This window comes from Ptychodera flava, chromosome 11 (genome assembly GCF_041260155.1).
Source record: "Ptychodera flava strain L36383 chromosome 11, AS_Pfla_20210202, whole genome shotgun sequence".
Classification (NCBI taxonomy): Eukaryota; Metazoa; Hemichordata; class Enteropneusta; family Ptychoderidae; genus Ptychodera; species Ptychodera flava.
In genome coordinates this window covers 9395928-9420102 of record NC_091938.1, presented here as the reverse complement: position 1 = coordinate 9420102, position 24175 = coordinate 9395928, and the positions used below count along the sequence as shown (strand labels likewise).

General features: G+C 36.7%; 1 protein-coding gene across 2 annotated transcripts in view; it reads left to right on the top strand.

The window, feature by feature from the left end:
* The first annotated feature begins 3257 nt into the window (after positions 1–3257).
* The window catches only part of LOC139143468 (protein PALS2-like), a 70512-nt gene continuing 49594 nt past the window's right edge, over positions 3258–24175 (top strand). Inside the window, exon 1 of one of the 2 annotated variants that reach the window (XM_070713808.1) lies at positions 3258–3396. The gene's annotated coding sequence lies outside the window, so the exon portion shown is untranslated. The remainder of the gene's footprint in view (positions 3397–24175) is intronic. The other variant, XM_070713809.1, reaches the window with a different exon arrangement.

The following is a 24175-nucleotide window of genomic DNA, read 5'->3' as shown; positions in this document are numbered from 1 at the left end:
TTCCGAGCTCGTTTGTTGACGTCTAGCATGCTCAGCGTGCTGGGAAGAACGCAGATATGGGACGCCGCGATCACGCGAGATGTACAATTTCACGTTTATTGCGGGATCAAAACAACATCGCGTCATGGATTGCCAGACATCTGGCTACGCAACGTGCTCGGACAATGGACTACGACGTAAGTACCGGGCATAAGTAATGAATATTTATTTTGAAATTGCTGTAAATGGCTCGCGCAGGTGCAGAGGAATGCCTACGTTGCAATCCGCGTGTCAACAGAGTTTGTATTTCTGTCCGGACAAAAATTGAAATTTTCGTTGTAAAATCACATGTTATTTAGTTGTAGGGCACGTAATGTTTCCGAATAATATGCGATTCTCTGTTATTTGACAGGCTATTCAACATGAGCCAGTGATCATTTCAATCAAAACTAACGGAAAAATCGCCAGAAGATACAGCTAATGGAACTTTAAAAGTGGAGAATAAGAAAGGGGGGGGGGGGGGGGGGGGGCTACTCAATTTTGTTGATGTGTACTGAAACATTTAATGAAGTTATGAATTAATACAACAATAATAGTAAAGAACAGCAATATGTATGCTTGAGATATGTATGTTCATACCCAGAATATGTACACACACACACACACACACACACACACACACACATATATATATATATATATATTATATATATATATATATATATATATATATATATATATATATATATATATACACATACACACATATATATATATATTGTATATATATATATATATATATATATATATATATATATATATATATATATATATATAATATATATATATATATATATATCATAATACTGGTGGTTTCAAGCAGAAACTAAAATCTCATTACACTATGTGTTTCACGTTATTGTGATCTTCAGACGAGAATGATCACTGCAGCTATTCGACGTGGCAAGCCTTATGTTAGAGGCTAGTACTGAGTACATTTTTCAGTATTTCCTGATTAAAGATTGATATACTTGCCTGATCATTCATGAGAAACGTCTGCTTTCTATATTCTACATTGTGTAGGTTACCGATAGGGTAAATGTGTAAAGCAAGCTAATTCTGATTCTATAAAGTTTAAAATCAGTGGAATGCCTTGACAACAAACCAATCTTTTATTGCAGAAAAATAATGATAAATAATAAATGTGAACAAATGTACGTCCGTCGCTATTTTTTCGTTTTCGAAAAATGTAACCTTCATTGAAATCAGTGAACTGGAAATAAGTTTTGGAATACTGTCTCAGATTTCTGTTCCTTTGAGTTTTTTATCAAAAAAAAAATCTGAAAAAATACTCCACAAGTGCCACCAAATAACACCATTTTAATCTCTATTTTTCAAAAGCTCCAACGGCAACAAGTGACCGCGCAAGCGGTCACTTGTGGTGCTTTCGCACCACATCTTCACCCTCTTGTAAAAACATCCTACGGAAAACACTGCATCTCATCAGAGCACTGGATACAGACCTGTACCACAGGCGACCCATAAAGTATTACTGAGATTTTCACACTTTTTTCTCTATCATTTTATCTCCTTTCTTCATGCTCTGACCATGGAGGTCTCTGCTACCTCCATGCTCTGACTGATCGGAGTAAATAAAATAAATGGTTTATATAACCTAACCTAGCCTCTGTGACTCTTTATTTATTTTACACTCCATTACATGGACGTATATCTCTCATACACACATGCTGTAATTAATTACTCGACACAACTAATTATGCTAATCCGTGGACTTATCAGAGGTTGGTCAACATCGGAAAGATAGTTATGTTAATGAAAAAGGAGTTCCTATCTTTCGCGATGTTGACCAACCCGTAAAATCCCTGATAAGTCCACGGATTAGCATAATTAGTTGTGTTGACTAATTAATTACAGCATGTGTGTATTAGAGATATACGTCCATGTAATGGAGTGTAAAATAAATAAAGAGTCAAATAGGTTAGGTTAGGTTATATAAACCATTTATTTTATTTACTCCGATCAGTCAGAGCATGAAGAAAGGAGAGAAAATGATAGAGAAAACAGTGTGAAAATCTCAGTAATACTTTTTGGGTCGCCTGTGCCTGTACATCAGCCCCTGTCACAGCAATGGAACCTCTTTCCGACGTAGACCTGTTCCATAGGGTTTAATAAGGGTCTGTACAGGGCTGTCGCAGCATCAATCCATTTTACTGTATAGATATTTGATATTAACAATTTTTTTTTGGGGGGGGTCACTCAAAAATTCTGTAGCAGAGAGGGGGGGGGTACTCAAACACGTCATGGTTGGCAAGGGGGGTTACTCGAAATTTTGGAGTTTCTAAAGCAATTCCTCCGACCCCCCCACCCCCAGGCCATAAATAATGACGGCTCCCTAAGTGTACTTTTATGCATTACATATTGTACGCCATCACAAATTTACACGATGCACCAAGCCGTAGAGAATTCGAAGTTCAGAAACTTACCTTACTACTCGCTCATTGGACTTATTACCGAAGGTATTCACGGTGATTTCGACGAAAGAGAAAATAAATTAGGCCTGACTAAATAAATATGTAAATATATTAATAAACAATACACGCCAAAGTAAATTAATTTTTTCACGCCTTCTGATAGCACACGACATTGCTTGCTACTACGTAAACGCCTTTTACTGGATGCGCTTCGGTTTGCACCGTGCATCGATTCACAGTCGTTGTGTTCGGTGCCACCGCTAGAGATAAGCCGAACCCTTGGCCCCACCCACGTTATAGCCTATGTGGATTGCATGCCTTTGCAAGACGATTTCGATTTTAATACTAGTATCATAAGTTTCTGCGCTCGCCATGAGAGCTTTGTTTTGACCATCTCCAGTTATATATCGTACAGCTGTGCCCCATTCCCTCAACTTTGGTGGTTATGCCGTTATCGCACAGTAACGGGTTCTGAATCGGCGTATTGAATGAAGATGTTTACCACCGTACGAAAATGTTTGCAACAATTTGACCCACTTTCTATTACAATTGCAAATTACGCTGGCCCGGTTTTTGTGTCCACGTGACTTCGATCAATGAATGAAAGTTCCCTCGAGATTGACGTGAGAGAGGAGCCATGCTATTGGACCAGCTCACCTGCATATAAATACTGTATCACGCTTGAAAGTAATTGAAAGTTTTTTACCAGTAATTGTGGTATTCGCGAATTGTTATCCACATGCTATTTAGTCAATCTCTTGGACTGGTTGGTGTGAATTTTGCTTGAATTCTCCTGAAAATCTTGAAAGTCGTATGAACTCTTGCCCGCGAAATTGGCCAATCAGAGGACAGGCCTCTGTTAGCCACATTAGCATAATTGCAACCCTCTGACGGCGTCTTCTGATCTGATAGCTGTTTCGGTAGGGTGAGTACACCGTCGTTTTTTCTCACTTTCACTTTTACACTCTTTCAAAAAATGCGATTCAAATGAGGTACACTTCTACAGCCGATCACACTAACTTTGCAGAAAGTCACCTAGCTAGAAATTATTATGGCATTTCCCGTTTATTAGGGATTCAGATTTCGGGTTTCCCCGTCGAAGTTGTCAATCATGGCGGCGTCGTGCGTACTGCCAGCTAGCGAAGTCCTACCTGTTGGATGGGGCGTTAGGCTCCAGCGGTTTGCTATATTCTGGTACCGTTTTTTACTTGTAGAGTTGCATCAATTTCTTAACACGTCCGTAGTTGAGCTTTCGCGATTGCAGATAGTCTCAACCGCCCGTGAAATTATGAGGGCTCCCAGTTTAGCGCGAGGAACTCTGCTGTCGTACACTATCGGCGCGGTGTCACACAGCACAGATACGAATGACACACACACACATACTCACACACCACCACATAGTTTCATACTTTCATAAGCTCGTGTGCTATCCATGTACCAAGTGGAAATGTCAGCTTTCTACGCCATCCACGTGTGTGTACATTCGTAGTTTATTAGTATCGGGTTCCACCATGTCTCGAGTGCAGCGACCTTCGCTAAACTCTGTCAACTGCACGTAAACAACAACTGGCGTTATTTCTGCCTGTCCGTAAATTCCATGTAAAGTCTGTATCACCATGAACGCACTGTGCTGGTGTACGTGTGTGACCAGTGCCCCAGCTGTACAATATGATATGTGCAGGAATTGTCGTGAGTTAAAATTTAATTGATTTATTCAATATATATTGTATAGCTTTTTTATGCATTAAGGCCTTTGGCTTTATGTACACCGTCAATCTGATGAAGTTCACCAATATCACACTCACAGATCCAACCACGGTCCCCCACCGTGATCTGGCACATGGTAGTTCAGTTATACCCACACGTGCACGTAAGATATGATTATGACATTCATAGAATGTCACAGTTTTAGGTATTTGCCCTGAAAAATTACTTTGTCACTGTACTGAAAATCTGAAGCCCTGCAAGTTGTAGCCAGGAAAAGTGTACAGTCAATATCTCTATTTTGTTCAGATAATTAACCTTTTGAGCGCCAAAGTCAATTTTTGTCACCTTTATATAATGTGCCCCTGTCAATTTTTTTCAGATTTTTGCCAAAATTTTGGTGAAAAATTGTAGCCAATGAAATGTGATATCCATTTGATCCAAAATTATCAAAAAAATTACAGAACAATTCATAAAAATTGGTAAAATGTTGTGCTGAAATTTTGGTGAGAAAAATTACATGTCACACATAAACAACCGGTTGGGTGTGCCACTAGAGGTTACTCATATTCATATTTAGCCACTTAAATCATAAATGTACAGCGAACACCTCAAATCACTGGCCCAGGGTCAAGAAGAGCTTGCAAAATATTTTTCATAGAGAAGCCATTAATTTCATGCACTGCCGCTGCGAAAACAAAATAAGGGGAAGTCAAGAAGGAAGTGTATGTTGAGCAATTCTTTATTTGTCTCAACAGTCTGATAATAGTGTTGTTTACCAACAAAAAATGATACTTAATCAAAAATTATATTTATTTGATGTGTTCAATGTTTACACATTGCAGCATTGTGTACCTAGCTCAGATGAGTCATTCTTTATGAGACTTTTGATAATATTTTCAATATTTTTGTTGCAGAAAGCAATTTCTTTCTTTTCTCCCTAATGTATTCCTTGGTAAATTGTAGGAAATTTGTTTCTCTAGTACAAAACGTTGCATGGTGACACCTGATTTTTATTCTTTATCCGGTAAGAGAATTATTGAATTTTCCTCAAGGAAAGTTTGAGCAAAAGTTAAGTCTTTCACTTATATAGTGCATACTGCCTTAAATACATATACACTATTAGCATACACATATGTAAATCAGACAATAGATTTTACCACAAAAGGATAGTGCCCAATTCTCTCATCCATGGCATGGTAATTATTTATGTGAATTATTAATATTTTAATTTTACAGCAGATGATTGATTTAACATATTTTGTTCCATAATTGCATTCATGATATATACACATGAACACTGTCACATACAAATTAATTTTAAGGATAATTTAGGAATTGTAATTTGTTTTCTGTAACATCGTGCATTTGTGGCGAATTCTGCATATGTTAGCTGCAAATGTCCACAATGTGTGGTGAAATCATTTTTGTAAATTAGCGATATTTCTCCGAAAAGGGAAGGGGAAAGGTCTAGCTACGCCAGTTGAAATAATGAACTTGTCTTCATTTAGATTTGTATGTTTATTTAAATTGTTTTTGTATTTGTTTATCTGTTAATCTTATAGATGAACACCATAATTTGATTTTCAGTTCTATGCAAGTTTTGATGCTTCCTGATTCTATGTAGCAAAAGTAATAGTAAATCTTTGAGTGCTGTAATTTTACCCGCCAAAATTTTAGCACAACATTTTACCAATTTTTATGAATTTTTCTGTCAGTTTTTTGGACAATTATGAAAAATTGGCAAAAAGACTAGAAAAAATTGACTAGGGTATATTTAATAAAGGTGACAAAAATGTACTATGGTGTTCAAAGGGTTAAGCATGTGAGCCATTCCTTATGAACAAAGTGGAAAGTAGATCAAATGGAAATGTAGACGAAACATGATGTATTTTTATCAGGGTTTCTAAAATCTAGTATGTCAGGAGCTTTCTCAATGTAGCAAGTAAGTATTGTACACTGATGAGATGTTCTGATTGGTAGTGTTCACGCTGGCCGTGGTGAAAAAAGTTATTCATTCTGAAATGGGCTTCAGCTGTTTTTAACTTTCCCTTCAAAAAAAATTAGGTGCACAAAGTTGACTCTGCCAGCAAAATGTCTCTGTCCTTCAGATTACACATATCTGCTTTGTACAGTTGTGGAAAAACCTATTATTGTCCCATTGTGGCATGTCAGAATTGCTGCTACATTCAAACAGTGCTCTCTTATATGGACTAGTTGGATCATGAGACATTGAGCAATCAAAACAAAAAAAAATTATGGGGGAAAAATTGCTTTTTCAAGTCATGTTGAATGGACGATACTTGGATAACCAATTTTTTTTTAGTGCCTTTTAGATGTTTTCATATGCCGTGCATAATTTTTTGTTCTTTGTTTCAAAATTTGATAATGGAATGTGGGTTTACTAGAAAGTTCAGAATACAAAGGCCAAATAAAACATATGTTTCTTGTAAACATGCTTCTGAAAATTGCAGTAGGCAGGGAAGATTGGAGGGAAACTTTCTTTTAGCTTTAGTTTTGTTGGCTAAGACCCATGAAAAACGTTTAATTAAATTTACAGAATTTACTCAAAATTTTTTGAAAAGGCAAATATTAATGTCAAGGTTTGGCAGATTTTCTGGGGTCTGTTGGGGTAAGGAATCACACAATATTTTATTTTGACCTAATATGAACTCCAATAAATGACAATCTCTCTTTTCTGTTCACAGTGTACAGGAATATATTCATGCCTGGCCAGAACTTTGTAGCGATTGATGAAAAATATGAAAAAGGCAGCTGAGAATATTGATAATTCTGAATGCAATGTCAACTGCCCCCCGGGAGTTTAAAATGTAATCCATAAAATGCCAGTTCTTAGAGTGTTAAGCAAATAGTTCCTTGCATTGAGCGGTGAAGTGTGATAAGCCATGAGTATCAGTGTATACATGACAAGCATGAGATATCGTTTAACTTGTAATGTTGTACAGATGTCAGCTGGGGTAGCAACCGTTTCCGCATTTGGTTACCTTATGGAAATATACAGATGGTACAGTGGTGAGGAAAAATACATAAAGTGTTAATGATTAACCAGAAAATATTATATTTATATCAACTGATATCATTCGATTTTTGCATTTCATTGAAACTATTTTTTTGAATCCCAAAATCAAGTCTAGGAGTCATCTTTATTTAAAATCTCCCTTTCCTGGTCTGTTTTGAGTGTAGTTAACTGGGATAGACTATATTGAGACAAAAAGTCATAATTTAGTTCAATTTTTCTCTGATTTTCCATGAATGTATACTTAAGAAATAAGGCATTCAGTTGATTATGTTTCTTTTGAATGTACTAATTTAATATATATTTTTCTGCTTGTCAATGGATGTACTAACCAGTGAGGATAATAGGTGTCCACTGATAACGTTAAAAAGACAGCATGTTAAAGTCTGTAATTTGTTCGAGTGGAAAATATGAAAATACGACCTCTTTGTGTTGGAAGGCTCTTTGTGAAATAAAAAATATTGTGTACTGTGACCATATCATTGAAAGCTTTCTGATAAAAATAGTCACACGGTTATTTACTTTAAGCTACATTCCAATGTACCATGCATGTTTATTGCTGACAGGTATGTAGAAGTACCAATATTTACATTTTGTGGTCCTCTGGTGATAATCTCTAGGCACCCTAGGAAGAAGTAGGTGCTTGCTTTGACATATAAACCAATGATTTTTATGTCAGAGATGAAATAAATTGTCCAAAGTTTTAAGATAAATGTTGAAAAGTCAATTGGTAAATTTAAGGATTGTCAAGGTAACTCACAGGTACAGTTGTATGTCAACAATCCCTCTGTGGTTTGAGTTATTGTTTGTCAGTCAACATGCAGGACTTACCACAAGCTTGTATGAATTTACATGTAGGTTGTGCAGACCAGATGAAAGGGAAGTTTGTCAGTAATGCAAATGGCAGAGCTTTTTAAAGTTGTTCAGGAACTTATAGCTGTGCTTGTATTTTTCTGATCCCCCTTGACAAGATTGACATTACACCGTTCAAATCTATGATATAGTGATGTTTTTGCTCATCAAGTATAGTGTGGTGTGATACTGTGTTCCAAGTCTTTATTGGTGAAAATTTTGGAATTCACTGACTCTTCCCCAGCTGTATAGGATAAACTGAGTTAAAATAGAAATTCACTGAATTCACACACTTGGTTGTATGATGAACAATTGGTAGAGTGTGGCCTTATAGGCTGGGTCATTATACCATTTTCTATATAGGACTGGTATTTGAAACTCTAAACAAAAATCAGGAAGTTATACATATATGTTATACAGTGCAAGAGTAGTCATGCATATGCATTATACAGGAAGTTTTCCTGTCCAGAAAGAATGCTGAATATTAGCCTGGAAGCCAGACAGCGCAAGCTTGGTTACCAGCAGACTGGAGTGACCTATATCCATGTCAAGGGGGATGGTATCTGGAAGTAAATATGCAAGTCATGTTACCCAGCTGATAACAGTCTGCTAATGTTTGTGTATCCTGGGGGACATGTTTGTATAAATGACAGGGATAGGTGTCAGAGTAGGACTAATGTGCTCGTAATTCTATAAATTGTGGGCCTGACCAGCAAACCCATAACTGATAATATCTTGCCATGTTTGGCACCAGCTCAGTTTTGCTGATGCAGTGGCTCTTGTGGAAGTCTGCCTTTTATGTTCTGTACGTGTCACTCCTTATCCCTTTGCTGTTGTGATCAGCAGTTCCACCAGTCTGTGACATAGGTAAAAGTGCTGGTACAGCTAGTGTATGTGCTTTGTGCCAATGGTTATAAACTGAGTTGAGGTAAACTGTTTATCTTTTCATTGGTCTGATTGCAATCTTATAGGAACTTGGCATGTCCTTGTCCTCCTTGCTGTTTCCAACGGACTTGTCTTGAGGCTAACATGAAATGTGTATAAGGCCGAAAATAATAAACTTAGCACGCATCTTTAGACCTGAATTGAATTTGATTGCTTTCTCACTGGCTTTCATATTGTCATGTTGTGATAGATGACCTGTACTTGACCTTGACTGCTCCCAATCCATATTATTGGCAGACAGCCATGCTGTATGGGACTAAAGTGATATCACCCTCTCTTTTAAATCCACTGTGATGTACATTACAGTGGATTTAAACGAGAGGGTGATACTGGCTTTTTAAGTAAGTGATTTTACGTATCATGGTCTTATAGTTGTATATTTATAGCCAAAGCTATCTCAATATGATGCATGCTCTGTCATGAAAAGATGTACTTAAATTATAATCGTTTTTCTCAAAGTAGACTCAGAAGCAGGCAGGCTGAACGATGTGATATGTGGAATTGCCTGAAGTGAACTTAAATTGTAACTAATGTATTTTTTGAATTCTCCTATATTATGATAGTGAAATGCATGGCGGTACAATTTCTCTGACCCTCAGTAACCCTACTGGCGCGTAATCAAGGCCAATATTCTAACTCCCCATTTTCAACTATACAACTCGACATTCAACATTCAAACTCCCCATTTTCAACTATACAACTCGACATTCAACATTCAAACTCCCCATTTTCAACTATACAACTCGACATTCAACATTCAAACTCCCCATTTTCAACTATACAAAGCGACATTCAACTTTCGAACTCCCATTTTCAACTATACAACTCGACATTCAACATTCAAACTCCCCATTTTCAACTATACAAAGCGACATTCAACATTCAAACTCCCCATTTTCAACTATACAAAGCGACATTCAACATTCAAACTCCCCATTTTCAACTATACAAATCGACATTCAACATTCAAACTCCCCATTTTCAACTATACAAAGCGACATTCAACATTCAAACTCCCCATTTTCAACTATACAAAGCGACATTCAACATTCAAACTCCCCATTTTCAACTATAAGCTTACAACTCAACATTCAAACTCCCCATTTTCAACTATAAGCTTACAACTCAACATTCAACTATCGAACTCAACATTTGGGATTGCTATTCCCCATTTTCAACTTTCGAACTCCACATTTTCAACTCTCGAACTCAACATTTAGGATTCGCATTCTCCCTAGGCATCCCTAACTTGCTTCATTGTAGTTACCCACGTTTTTCCCTTCTGGGCTATACTACGTCAGAACGCGTCATAGATACGTCACATGACGTTTCGGAGTTTTAGAGTTATTCCTATGTGATGTTCTAGAGGGTCCAAAAATATGGACTGGAAACACTTGTGATGCTATCAAGATTTACCGCCGACCTCCGCCATCACGTAGGCCTAATTCGGTCGCTATCATGTCGTTTAATCAAGAGCATGCATGCGTGGCTCGCCATGGCTTATTTTAAAATTAACAACTCGCTTATTAATTTCCACACTATTACAGCCAAAACACAACTCAAACACTAAACTAGCCCTGCATGGCAGGGCTTAGCCCTGCGTACGATGCTGTGTGTTCCGCTACAGCTAATCGCCTGGTGAGCGTGGCGATTAGCTGTAGCGGAACACACAGCATCGTACGCAGGGCTAGGCAGGGCTGTGTGTTACCGGCGTTATACGGCCTCCAACCACATGTAGTGGGAGGCCGTATAACGCCGGTAACACACAGCCCAGTGCAATGCAGAGCTAACACTAAACACACCAAACCACATACAAGACGAGATGGCTGATGAGTGAAGCCACTTTCCCTTTATTACACCGTGACCACTATGTTCAACATCATGTATTTCACGTTGAGCGGCTTGCACCAGCTGGACAATACGCTCACTACACATTCAAATGCCACTTAGGCCTAACTGTGACAAAAGTCTAACAAGACTCTCACACCTACGTAACACATCTCCCCGTCTGTCGGGCTGGTCAAGGTCAAGTAGCAGCCTAGACAAACTACCACTGACGTGGTCACGAACAAACTCGGTGTCGTCCATGTTCAAAAGTAACTGCGAGGTCACCGTGTGTTTGGGACTCCCTAACAAAGTGATAAGTAGTTTCATGTAAAATGACACCGACGATTTTTTGAAGACGTATTTGACTATATGTATGCTAATTTTGGCTTGTGTTCGCTGGCTTGTGGTCTAGGGGGACCTATGGCTTCGATAGTTGAAAATGCGGCATTGTATAGTTGAAAATGGGGAGTTCGAAAGTTGAAAATGCGGCATTGTATAGTTGAAAATGTGGAGTTTGAATGTTGAATGTCGCTTTGTATAGTTGAAAATGGGGAGTTAGAATATTGGCCTTGATTACGCGCCGTAAACCCTACTGATGAGTGTAGTGAAATAATTGTGACTTTTCAATTTGAATAGTGTTTTGGTCTTTGCAGTTCATATATGCCAACAAATGAAAATAATAGTGAAGTTTGTCCAAGCTCTTTGATCAATAATGTTATTTAATATTTTGATTAGATATTGCGTTACATAATGTAATATAGTAATGAGCATTTTTATTAGATAATTGTGTACATTAAGTTGCTGACCTGAAATGATTGATTGTGACTCTGTCATGTACATTGAAAGTCATTATGTAAAGTAAACCCTTTTGGTTTATGTTGATGCAAATAATATTCCAGTGTACATGTACTTTCAAATTTTCATGGCATGGCACAGGATTGATCAATTAAAAGTGAGGAGAATTCACCAGCTGCAGAGTCGGCATCTTTGACAACTTTCCAAGTAATTGCTATTGTCAATTACCACTTATAATCAGTGTCTCGCATGAGGTTGCCAAAAATGAATTCTGTTAGTGCCAGTTCATTTAGTGCTTCAGACCCCATTTGAAATGCCATCGTTTACCTTTTGCAGTCTCATTTAAAAGCTGTTATGTATCTGGTAGATGTAATTGCTTTCGGTGTCAGCCATCAGGGTAGGCTTGCCCCAGTAAATGGAGGTTGTTGCAAATACAATCGGTAGTTAATGCTTGGCTTTCTAATGGAAGTTGCTATAATATTTCCTCACAAATGTCAATTTCAGCATGGAATAATTGCCTCGTCATTCTCCAAAATGACAAATTTTAGTTAATACAAAGTTTTAGTGTTCAAATGTTTTGAGTATGATGCATTTTATGACCAGTTTCACTGATAGTTTTGTTGTACATGTAGCTATAAATTTAAATGACAGTGAAAAATTGTCCACATCTCTTATTTGTCACGTCCTCATTTTCAGATGTAAACGTATGCAACTGCCAGCTTATTCATCAAGCAACAATGGTACAGTGTTATACAAAGTTTTAAATAGAATTTTCGGTCTGTTTCCCTATCTGTCAATACGTCAGTTGTTCCCCACTTTGTTTTTTACTGTCAAAGGAGGTCTGTTTGCCCAAGACCATACAGCCAGTGACCAAGCAAGTTCGAGAACTGTACTGCACTGTTCACAGAGTATATTGGCCTCTGGCTGGTATCTTTACTATTAAATGATCAGTATTTGAGGTACTGCTGTATGTCACTGTGAAAAATTACATCAATTCCATAGAATACAGTGTTTCTTCTTCTTCTTTGATTCTGTTCAAAGCACAATTTCTTGTCTCTGATTTGTATCGAGAAATGTTTAAATTATTTTGTGTTGCACCTTTTATTATCGCAATACACAACATGGTATGACTGCACATGTGTGAACTATACTGAATGTCATTTTGAAAAGACTTTGTGGGACAGTAACATTCTGTCAATCAAATGACTTTAATTTTAAAAAACTCATTGTCATTGTTGGGTTTAGTTTATTCACATAGTTCAATGCTCAGTGACCCAAGGTGCTTGATTTCTCAGCAGGTGAAAATGCAACTCCCCCTGTGGTTGCTATAATCAGATAGGAAATGCCGTGCACAGAGAAGGAAATTAGTTCCAACTTGCTCTCAGCTGCGCAGTTCATTTGGTATTATTAGTTTATATGAATTATATGACAGGATTGCCATCTGACTTACAGCGTGATTACTGTCTCCGAGGAATGATTTGTCGGATGGCTGTCTGCAGTGCAGCCTTTCAGGAAATAAATTTGTGAGCCTGTGATCGCAGATGTCACGGTGTCCGGTTCTGTAATACTTTGTCCATGGTTAGAATTTATTATGAGGGACTGCAGCTCAGCAATGTATGTGGCTTACTGCATGTTGTTAAGGTATTATACGTTTTAATGAAATTTTGAAAATGATTTTTGTCTTTGCATAACATAAATTCATTTTAGAGTCAATTACTATAAAATTTGTAACCAATGGCTTAATCATTTTTATCAGATTGTACGTGCAGTGCAAGTGACTGTGTGAACGGCCTTGAGTTTGAGATCAGTCTTAACCCTTTGAAAGCTGTAGTTTTTCCCAACAAAACTTTAGTGCAACATTTTATCAATTTTTATGAATTTTTTTGTGATTTGTTTGATAATTTTGGACCAAATGGACATCACATTTCATAGGCTACAGTTTTTTATCAAAATTTTTGCAAAAATCTGAAAAATTGACAGGGATATAATAATTGACTTTGGCGCTCAAAGTCTTAAAAAGCTTGTGAATTTTTCTTCTTCAGAAAGTATCAATTTCCAACCTTTTCCTTTGGCCAAATTATATCTTTACAGACCTGGAACAACCTTTTTTTTAGGAGAGCACTATTTGTTTCGTCTGGTACAGTATGTGTACTTTTGGCACAAAGAACCTTTCCATGTATACTATCAGAAAGATATATAGGTGGAAACGTGAGCATATGGTGTATGTTGATTTTCAGACTAATAGTTTGCATATCTATCAAGATTTCAATGTGCATACATTTTATTTTTGATATCATGTACACTGGATGCAGTCGCCACCCTCAATCTACAGTCCTGTGTGTTGTCATGGCAACAGTTGAATTACTCGCATCCAGGTCTCATAGAGCAGTTGACTTATTAACTGAAATGCGTCTCAAGTAACAAGGGTGTCAATTTCCTTGTGTCCAAGATTTAATATAGAATACTACTTCAATGCCTATATACACGCATGCTGGAAATGTTTCTTGGATTACATGATCGGTAATGAAAGCAATTTTCAGCTTCATTCACAGCAAAAGTTTTCATGTACTGTGTATCTATAGAGTGTTGTTGTCTTAGATAATTTTTTATGAATTTATTAGATTATGTTGCGTGTAGATGTATTTTATGGTAAGCAGTGTTTGCACCCTTTTAAGTACTGGTTTTCAGTCGACACAAACTGTATGTCTAGAAATATCATTGCATCAGCCCAATTGAACATGTACCACCATGTGTTACATACATGTCAAATTTTCTTGCGTCAGCCAGAGGTTTCTTGAGTCGGTGACACATATAGTTTAATTACTTTAGAGCCGCTTTGGTGACGAGTCTGGCCTCCATTTTTGTATCAAATGTACCACTTCACAGTAAATCGTTGTTTGTGCTCATAGGGAAAATACAGGTGTTCTAGTTCTGATGTCACTATATGCCTAGCCTGTTGAAGGGTACACTTGCAGGAGCAATTAAAGTAAAACACCAACAATGCCAATGAAAAAAACGCATAAAGATGTTTGATTTTTATTAGAGTTCACGGAAGTACAACTACAATACTCTGTTCAATTGATCACATTGAGCCATAAACTCAGTCCCAACAAAGAGAAAATCAGCTCGAGAACAGACCCTGCATGCAGTGATGTTGATCGTGAGAGCAATTAATGCATGACGCAGTCATCCTGAATTATGGTTCAAGAATTTGTGAATTGAGTAAAATTTGCAAATGTTGTTTCCCAATTTTCGATCATGTGGATCTAAATTTTGTCAAGTTGCTGGTATCGTAAGTATGTGTATACAGACTCTGTGTGCAAGGGTGCAGTACTTAGCATACAAGTTCCATCAAAAATAACTGAATTGGACTCTGTGTTTTACTACCGGTACATTTTGTCTGATATGCCTTGCAACTTTCCTCCCTTGCCTTCCCCTTTTGCAACTTTCCTCCCTTGCCCTCCTCCCCTTTTTCTCCAATTCATTCACTCACTCATACATGTACTCTATGCAAAACAGACACATACATGTACTATGCATACACAAATGTCTTCATGCAGAAAAGACAAATATGTGTGGTCGTCACTGAGGTCATGAAGTCTGACTACATGTACCAGGAAATCATCCAAAGTCTTGTATTTTGTTTTCACTCAAACCAATTAAATTTAACCATTTTCCTGCCAGACAGTAATGACTGTATCACTTCCCCATCAGCCAAATCAGTAAAAAGCGGTATTGAGCCAAAACATGACGTATTTTCACCCACTTGGCTTGGTCTGTTATAGCATCTTTTGTCCAAAAAAAATCAACTTTACAGTATTATGTTTTCAACAGCCTTCAAATGTACAGTATTATGTTAAAATACATCATATGGAATACGTTGTGTTTCATTAATTTTAACCATCTTGACCTGGTGGTGAAATATGGACTTGGCAGGAAAAGGGTTAAAATTTGTTTTACTGACAGACACATAATTAATACGATGCATCTAATCAACTATAAATGATTAATTTGCCACAAAAATCTAGATGTGCTACAGTGTTCTCCACAGCTTAGAAAAACGCATGGTAATTTACATAACGATATATAATTTGCATATTCTTTTGCTTTGAAAATGCATTCTTTTGTATTGCCATTAAAGGTTACTGTCACCTGTTCCAATTTTGCCACAGTTACCATGGAAAGAGAAAATCTGACCAATCACAGATTTTAAGCGGTTGGCCGCTTTTTAAAAACAGCGCCCTCACATGGGCATTTTGAATACCCAGGAACGCCCTTTTGACTATATATGGGACTATTTAGATTACTGGCGACTGTATACCTTTAAGATATGAATAGAATACTAAAAAGTAGAGGGGTGGCCCAACCTCAAAACTGCCTTGTGGTGAATACCTGCGGAAATACCCTGTTTTAAATTGAAAATTATTAAACATGCTGTGTTTTCATAATGAGATGAAGAAATGAGGGCTTCTATACCATGTAGATTTTGTAGAATTGGAATGCTCATAATACATGGAAGTTATTACATGTGTCATAGCAGAAAGTATTATAGCCGGTCTCTCAAAAAAAATAATTTTCAAGTAAATTTTATCAGTTACATAATTAGGAAAAAAATTGCAGTGTTTGTCAAAATTCATAGTATTGCACACTGATGTATTATATGACATAAAGAGTTCAAAGAATGCCATATAATACAGATACAATATTGGTGAATCTGTGTGTGTGGCAAATTTGAAATTAGAAAATTCCTGTTCTTGGTGTTACCTTACATTGTGTACAGTACAAATGTGGTACAGACCACTGATAAGTGATATCAATCTGATGTTTTATTGGTACCATACATAGAGAAATTAGATGCTATATGGTCGATAACAATCAAAAAAGTTTGATGTGCATTTCCATTATAAAGAGAATAACACACTGTTTTGAAATCAGATACAGTATACTGTATTGAAGATGGATTTTGGTTGCCAACTCTATGCAGTTCCCATGTATTGTGGTTGTAAGGTCAATTGATTTGACCTTCAGAGGTTGTAAGGTCATTGACCTCTGCCTCTGTGACCAAATATTACCACTGAATCAGGGACATGTCTCTCGCATTAGAATATATGCGCATGTTCAGAATTTAAATCATTATAATACTGTAGATTGTGGCAGTTTGTTCTCTATAAATTTCAGAATACGAAGGGAAAACTGACAACAATCTGTTAGGTCTGCACTTTCAATCACATTGAAAATTTCTGTTGCAGAAATAACTAGAAATTTATTTGACGCTTCAATTTCTAACACAATTTCGAAAAGTCATAGCAGTGGGTAAATTTAGATATTGGCACATTACACATCACAGCTGTCAGTTGAGTGAATGCTTATCACATTGGTATGGTCTGGATTAAACGTCTGGCTATAAATATCACGGGCACATCTGTTGTGTGGGTGGTACGTGTGTTCACAAACACTGTTTTCATTTGCCAGTGTAAAGCTGTATTCGTGGTGCCACCGTGGTTATAACTGATGATGCACTGGAGTAAATACAAAAGCTGCATATGGATGATGAGAAAACTGTTGGTGCATTAATTAATTAATCGACAGCCAAAAAACCCAGATGTACTGTGTTGTAGCTAGTGTGTACCCCCCAGTGTTCTGATAGATAGTCAGCACTCCCCATGCTATCGATCATAGGCTTATACCATTATTTCATTTCTGACATTATGTTTTACTTATTGATGTGTGAATCTATCCCTATTTCAACGAGGTATGATGTACACGTAATGTATCAACAGGAATAATATGTCTTTCCTCCTATATTACATATGCCATATTGCAGGATGATGTCAGCTTATGAAACAAATAGTAAAATTTCTGCTTGCTGCTTGCCCATTGTGCACTGCCCCATCTACATTATTGGGTGTTCTTTTCGGTCAAGATGTTACTTAGCAGGTGACAATTTGCCCGACGCCAGGAGGGCAAATTGTTTCCTGCTGCAAGGGCACATAGACCCATGTATTCTGAGGCTCTAAAGCAGTAATATTTTTATTACATGCCTCTTCACAGTTCATGCTATATGACATTTACACACAGGGCATTTTCAAACAATTTACCATTATCGACCAGTATCAAACAGATTTTAACAAAAGTCAAAATGGCAGTGCGCGTATGGATATTTTACATCTAGTGTTAAGCATCTACTTTGACGTTGAAAACGTCAAAGGGCTTCACTGGACCAGGTAACCAACTGGTCAGTACATAGTTCACAGGCCCACTAACTCCCCGGATGTTTCTAAATCAATGCACTGATTTGCACTCACATCGAGGCTTGTAATAAGCGTACATTGTGCATGTACTTGTTTGGAGCTTTCTGTGAACCTGTACCAGTATTGTAATGTGGAGTGATGATGTTTCTGGGGTTGGTTGCAGTTGACTTGTTGTTAAAACATTTGTGACACAGAACATATACATGTACAAGTAAATGTCAATTTTCACCACACTCATAGATGTTAACTATCATGACAAGGAATAGCTCAAACAGGCAAGTGCTTTTACAAAACAAATTTATCGTTGAAATGATAAGGATATGATGTAAACATATGTGTCCTCAGATCTAACCATTTTCAGGACCTGACTATATGTAGTTAAATGATTAACAATTTGATATGCAAATACGGTACACATCATCACAAAAAGGCTCTGGACCAGCCTAGAACACTATCAATATAATTCCTCATATTCATCCTCTTTCCGTTTTGCCAACTCAATGAAAGGATTAATCTATTGAAATTTTCCAATTCACTCTTTAAAAAGGAAAGGTTTCAACGTGCTCATGACGCAAGCTTATTAAAAGTTTGTTTGGATCTGTCATGTATAAAGCACAATTGTTGTGGATAATCAGACGCCTACAGGCACATGTACCAGGGTATATGTCATGCTTGATGTTATCCAAATTTAGATTAGATGCAAATGCATTGTCACAGATTGTAGACATTCTGGGGCGTACTTCAGAATAATGTACATGTACATGTATAGGATTTGCCTGTGTTTGCTGTCTTTCTGTCTGTCAACCAAAGTAAAAACTTGAACTTGAGTAACCTCACTCTACGTGTACATGTATATTGGCTTAGTGTTCACCATAGATGTGTGTGTTGGACTGCAGAAATTAAAGATTACAGTTTGTACAAATAAACAAAATTCGTTACTAGCAAAAGTACAAAAATGCCTTAGAAAAGTGAAGTTATAACATCTTATTGCAGTGTCTTATATTGTCTTTCAATGCAGTAGAATTTTTTCCCAGCACCGAGAAATCTTGGTTTTTTAAGTAACTATAATACCCTGTACTTGAACTTATAGTACCAAAATCGTAATCTCCAACAAAAATACATTCCTTCACTGACCATTAGCTACATTTGTATGCTTTCAGGTAATGCATTACTCAAACAGAAATTTGTAAAATTTTGCTCAAACTTTCCACAAGGAAACTTGGTTCTCTATGGTATTCAAGAATGAAAATCAGGGGACAGTACCATGTTTTGAATAAGAGAAACAGTATACCTAAAAATTTCCAGTATTTTAAATTCAAAATAGTTGTCATACCCTGACATCACAGTATAGTGATGGCTGATTTATATTTTGCTATAGTAGCAGATAGAGAAGGGCAAAAGTCAACAATTGTCAGTTTATTCATAAAGTTTAATGTATAGTCATAAAGTTTATAGACATATCGTATATTTTTACACCAGCATGTACATTCCTACAGTAAATATATACATTCCAAAAGATAATGTACAAAGTAGCATAACCAAGTAATTTATACAACAGAAATAGTTTGCAGTGTAAATCAGTGAAATGGCACATTTCTGCATCTTATAGCCTGCATTTTCTGCAAACTGGTAATATCCTCCATGTATATTTTTAATGCTTTGCAGGATCTCACATTTACATAAAAGATGTAATTAGAAAACTTGGGCAATACAAAATAATTATCGATGACATATATGTACCAGAAATTTAACATACATATGTACACAATAAATCATTTTGTTCTTAGAACTTCCATCAGAACCATACAGAACAATGTTTTGTGGAGCAATCTATTCATATGTTAATAATCATACAAACGAGTGTTTTTACAGCAAGAAAATATGAAAATTATGTATTGTTATGAAATTGGCTGTCGTCTGTTTTTTTTCCAAGCTGTGGAGAACACTAACAGTTATCCCAAAATGTCAATAATGTCACTGATTGTTAGTCACTCTTGTTCCAATAAAAACCATTGTAAAATATAATAATAATAGAATCGCTCTGACATGTGACCTTTGACCCTTGCACTGCTATTTATCAGGTCAGGCAGAGTCCAGGAGTGATAATTAATTTCCACCTGTTACAGTGGTTATTGTTCGGAAAAAAGGGAAGTCTGTGTGACAGCTAAGACTTGGACTGCAGAGCTATCGTGACCTGGCTACTGGTTATAAGGTCAAAGTTTTATGAGCTGCCTGATGTGATGAGGTCCCCTGTGGTTACAAATATATAGCTGCCCTACAGGCTGTTGACATGAAGGGGATGTTTAATACTGTGGAATCTTTACAGGTCTGCAACTTAGTGCAAGAAGACCTTGTCTGCAAGTGATCTTGGAATACCCATATTTGGGTATTCGTTTTCACTTGGCAGACTAAAATCAGTGCTTTCCTTTAATTATGTAATTCCTACAATGTAAGTTAATGTATCTCTAAATTTAAGGGGAAGCTTGTACATGAATAGTAAGGTCGTGTTTTATTGTGCTCTAAGTCTGAAATGCAAAATATTGTCCTTGCCAGTGCAACAGATTGTGTATGGTGTATTCTACCTAAACTGAGAAAGGAATGCAATGTTCACACTAACAGTCAGTTGTCAACAATACCACACGGCATTATACACATACCGCTGGAATGTCAACAAGTTGGACACTTAGGGCATTTCAAGATTACATTAAGGTAGTATGCGCCTCAAAAGTAAAAGACTTTTGCTCAAACTTTCCTTTTCCAAAGTTCGGTACCAGAGAAAGAAATAACTCAAGATTTACCGATATTTAAAATTCAAAATGGCCGCTATCCCTGTGTTAACTCTATGGAGAAAAATACAATTTTCGAATTAAGAAAAACTAAGCTGTTGAAAAGTTTTCTTACACCAAGAGCTTTAAAATGAACCCCCACAAGTGGTAGATCAGAAAAGAATCGTAAAAGTTTGAGAGTCCGAATATCTGTCCCTGAGGCGCGTTCTACATGTACCTTAAATGATTTTGACGACTGTATTGCTAAGACCAAGGCACTGTACTTACAAATACAGCATAAATACTGGACAAGACACACAAAGTCACAGTCAAAAGTCTTTGAATGTCAATGAATTTTAAATCTTCCTGGACAGTCCTGGAAAAGTACTTGAAAATTTATAATCCATGCACAGTTTCCAAAAGTGACAAGACAATCACTGTCAGTAATGATATTGTAAAAATGACATGTAAAAGGAAATGATGTATAAAAGTGATGTATCGTACAAATCATATCTGGAAAATGGTATTTGACCTGAAAAATTCCTCAAAATTTGCAGAAAAAGTCCTTGGGTATATGAACGCTAATACTAGCACTATGCATGTACATGTATTGATTGGCATGTACTGGCCGAAAACAGCATGAAAAATTGAAAAATATTCCGGTTTGCATATATTATAGTGAAATACAAATAAGGCAGAAAACTGCATGCTAGTACTGTAGCAGTAACGCTTGATTAAGAAAGGCATATCTCATTTCACAAAAAGCAGCCATGCATACTGGTTATAAGTTAGATACAATCGGTCTAGAATTAACCTTTCACCTGTCAGTCGGCAGTTTGTCACTTATTTATCATTGACTACAGCATGTGGTGTGAAACACAATGGCTGTTCAGAAAAAGGGATTGTAAGCAATTTCAACCTTTTCAACCCCAAGTCCAAGTAAAACAGGTCCTCCCTTACCATTGATAATGATAAGTTTGGGCCAAACCATATGGTGGTGCAGGGGCTGAAAATTGTTGGTTTTAGAATAGTCGACACTGAAATGACATCTGTCTAAACCCAATTTCCAATGTGCAGTTGCAGATTTACATGTACAAATTCGGCTTTATAATAATGAAATGTTGAGAAAGAATGGCATTTAAATTCATTTATTCTGCCAAGTATTGCGTTATTATCTCTGAAATGCCCAAATAATTTCACGCCAAATATATCTTTTGTCCTCAGTTTCAAAAGAATTGTCAATCAAAATAGTGATTAACTATTTGAGTTTGCATTTAGTTTCAAATTACTTCTGTGTCAATGAGGTAGCCATAAAAATCCAATTCAGTATTAATTCCACATTTAATTGTATATGTATAGTGTGATAATTGTACATGTATAATATGTTAATATTATTTAAAGGGAGGGTCATTTCAGAACTGCACCTGTGCGACTTTCTTACTTACAATTTCATGCGCAACGTATAGATGCCTCACATCTACAATGCAACTTTTAAAATTTACAATGTATATTATGACACATTATATTGACAAACATGTTTTCAACTTTTCATCAGTCGCCATAATGTACCGTACTCTGGACACTGTTTATATTGGTCATACGCTGCTAGTTGTATGGGCCACTTACGAACATTGAGCATGGTTAAGTTGACACCAATGCTTTTAAATAATAAAGAAGCCTATATCTCTATAGATAGGTAGTTATGCGAAGAAAACTATGTCACAGATATGAGTGTACTCACGTCATACAGTACCTATACCAAAAAGACGTGTATAGTTATCAACAGAATAGTTTGATGTCCTGAATGCATTTATCAATATCATGTAGTAAGCATATTGAGTCTGACACAGAGTCACAACATTTAATCTTCAGAGCTGTCATCTGATATGAACAGTCAAAGGCAATTTGATAAACACAGTTACACTATTAAGCCAATCTTTAGCCTGGCAGTTCTAATAGAGGTTTACTGCCCATGCAGAAGGCTGTTGAAAGCTAGTATCCCATAGGACTGTGTGTGTTTCAAAAGACTGGTATCTTAATATTGGCAAAGGTATTTTTTCTCTCATATGTGTTCCAATAATGCATAATATTTGGCTGTTCACAAAGGCAAAGAAAATGTGGCTGTTAATCACAGGAGATCGGAAAAAAGAATAATAATGCGTGGTTTGCTGAAGGGGTCATACGTCACATATGTTGAATTTCTTGATGAATGAGCTTTTCAAGCATAAGCTTTGGATTACAGTATGTTCAACTTCAAGTGCATGAAATGTACATTAATTATCAGAACAGAATGCTAACAGCATGCTGATGGTAAAGTATCAATAAGAGCAGGAAATATGTATATGCGCAAGGATGTAAAAGCCAGTATACAGGATATAAAGATATTTTGTTTCGCACCAATTATGAATTATTTCCTTTTCTGACTTTCAGACCATTAAACTTTCAGGTCCAGTCAGACTGTACTGTGTCTAAGGGACCGGCTCAAAAGGTAGCATAAGTTCTAATGCAAAATGCATTCATTTACTGGGGAGGGGGGTCAACCTCCATTCAATTGGTGAACTTCACTTTCGTGCTTTTATTTTGTGATCACAAGTTCTTTTTACATTGCATGTAAAAAAAATTGCACACTCGTACCAATAAATTTTGCTGTAACTGATTCCAATTTGTTCGTGTCATGCTGTGGTCGATTATGTGGTCAGGGGATACATATTGTTTAATAGCTATAGCAAAATGCTACATTGTTCTCTCAGGCAAACATCAACATATATTGCACTGTTGAATTTTCGTTTAGGGGAAGGGGGAGGGGTTTTGATCTAAACGAAGGAATTTCGTTTTTTGAACTTTATATGCGACAATCTGAGATGGTCCCTGAGTATTTTATAGAGTCGTGCCGAGGTACTACCTCAAGTATGGTTTGACAATTCTTTCTATTTAATGACTTTCTAACTTTTAACATACTGTTGAATCAATCGTGCGTTTAGCAAGTACAGTAGACTGTTCTCTCTAAAATTCTCAGATTACAGTGGGGAAATAGGTGATGATATATATACCCAGTATGTTTGTGTGGGCCCTGAGAATATCCATGTAAAAATTTTAACATAAATGTATCATGTTTGCACATATAGTAGTAATATTGTTTGAAAAGCCGCCTTTTAAACCATAAATTTTCATGGCAGCACAATTACCGGTATACTCCTTTCACAGAGCAAACAAAGGTACATTTAGACGTGTATGCTGAGATCTGGTACATGTATACTCAGTGTACATGTATCTGCATTGCTAAGAGACACCATGAAGTGCCACTTGGTTTCTTGGTAACTGAGATCTGAAGGACAATGCAATTGCATAAAGGACCTCTACACAAATAGCACTAGCAGCGTTCTCAAGTGAAAAAGTTGTAAGGAAATTGCTAAACCTGAGATTTGTCACATTTTTAGCTACTATAGACTATAGTCTATAGAAGCTATTGGGATGGGTATCCGTCCGGCGTCCGTCGTCAGTCTGTATGTATGTATGTATGTATGTATG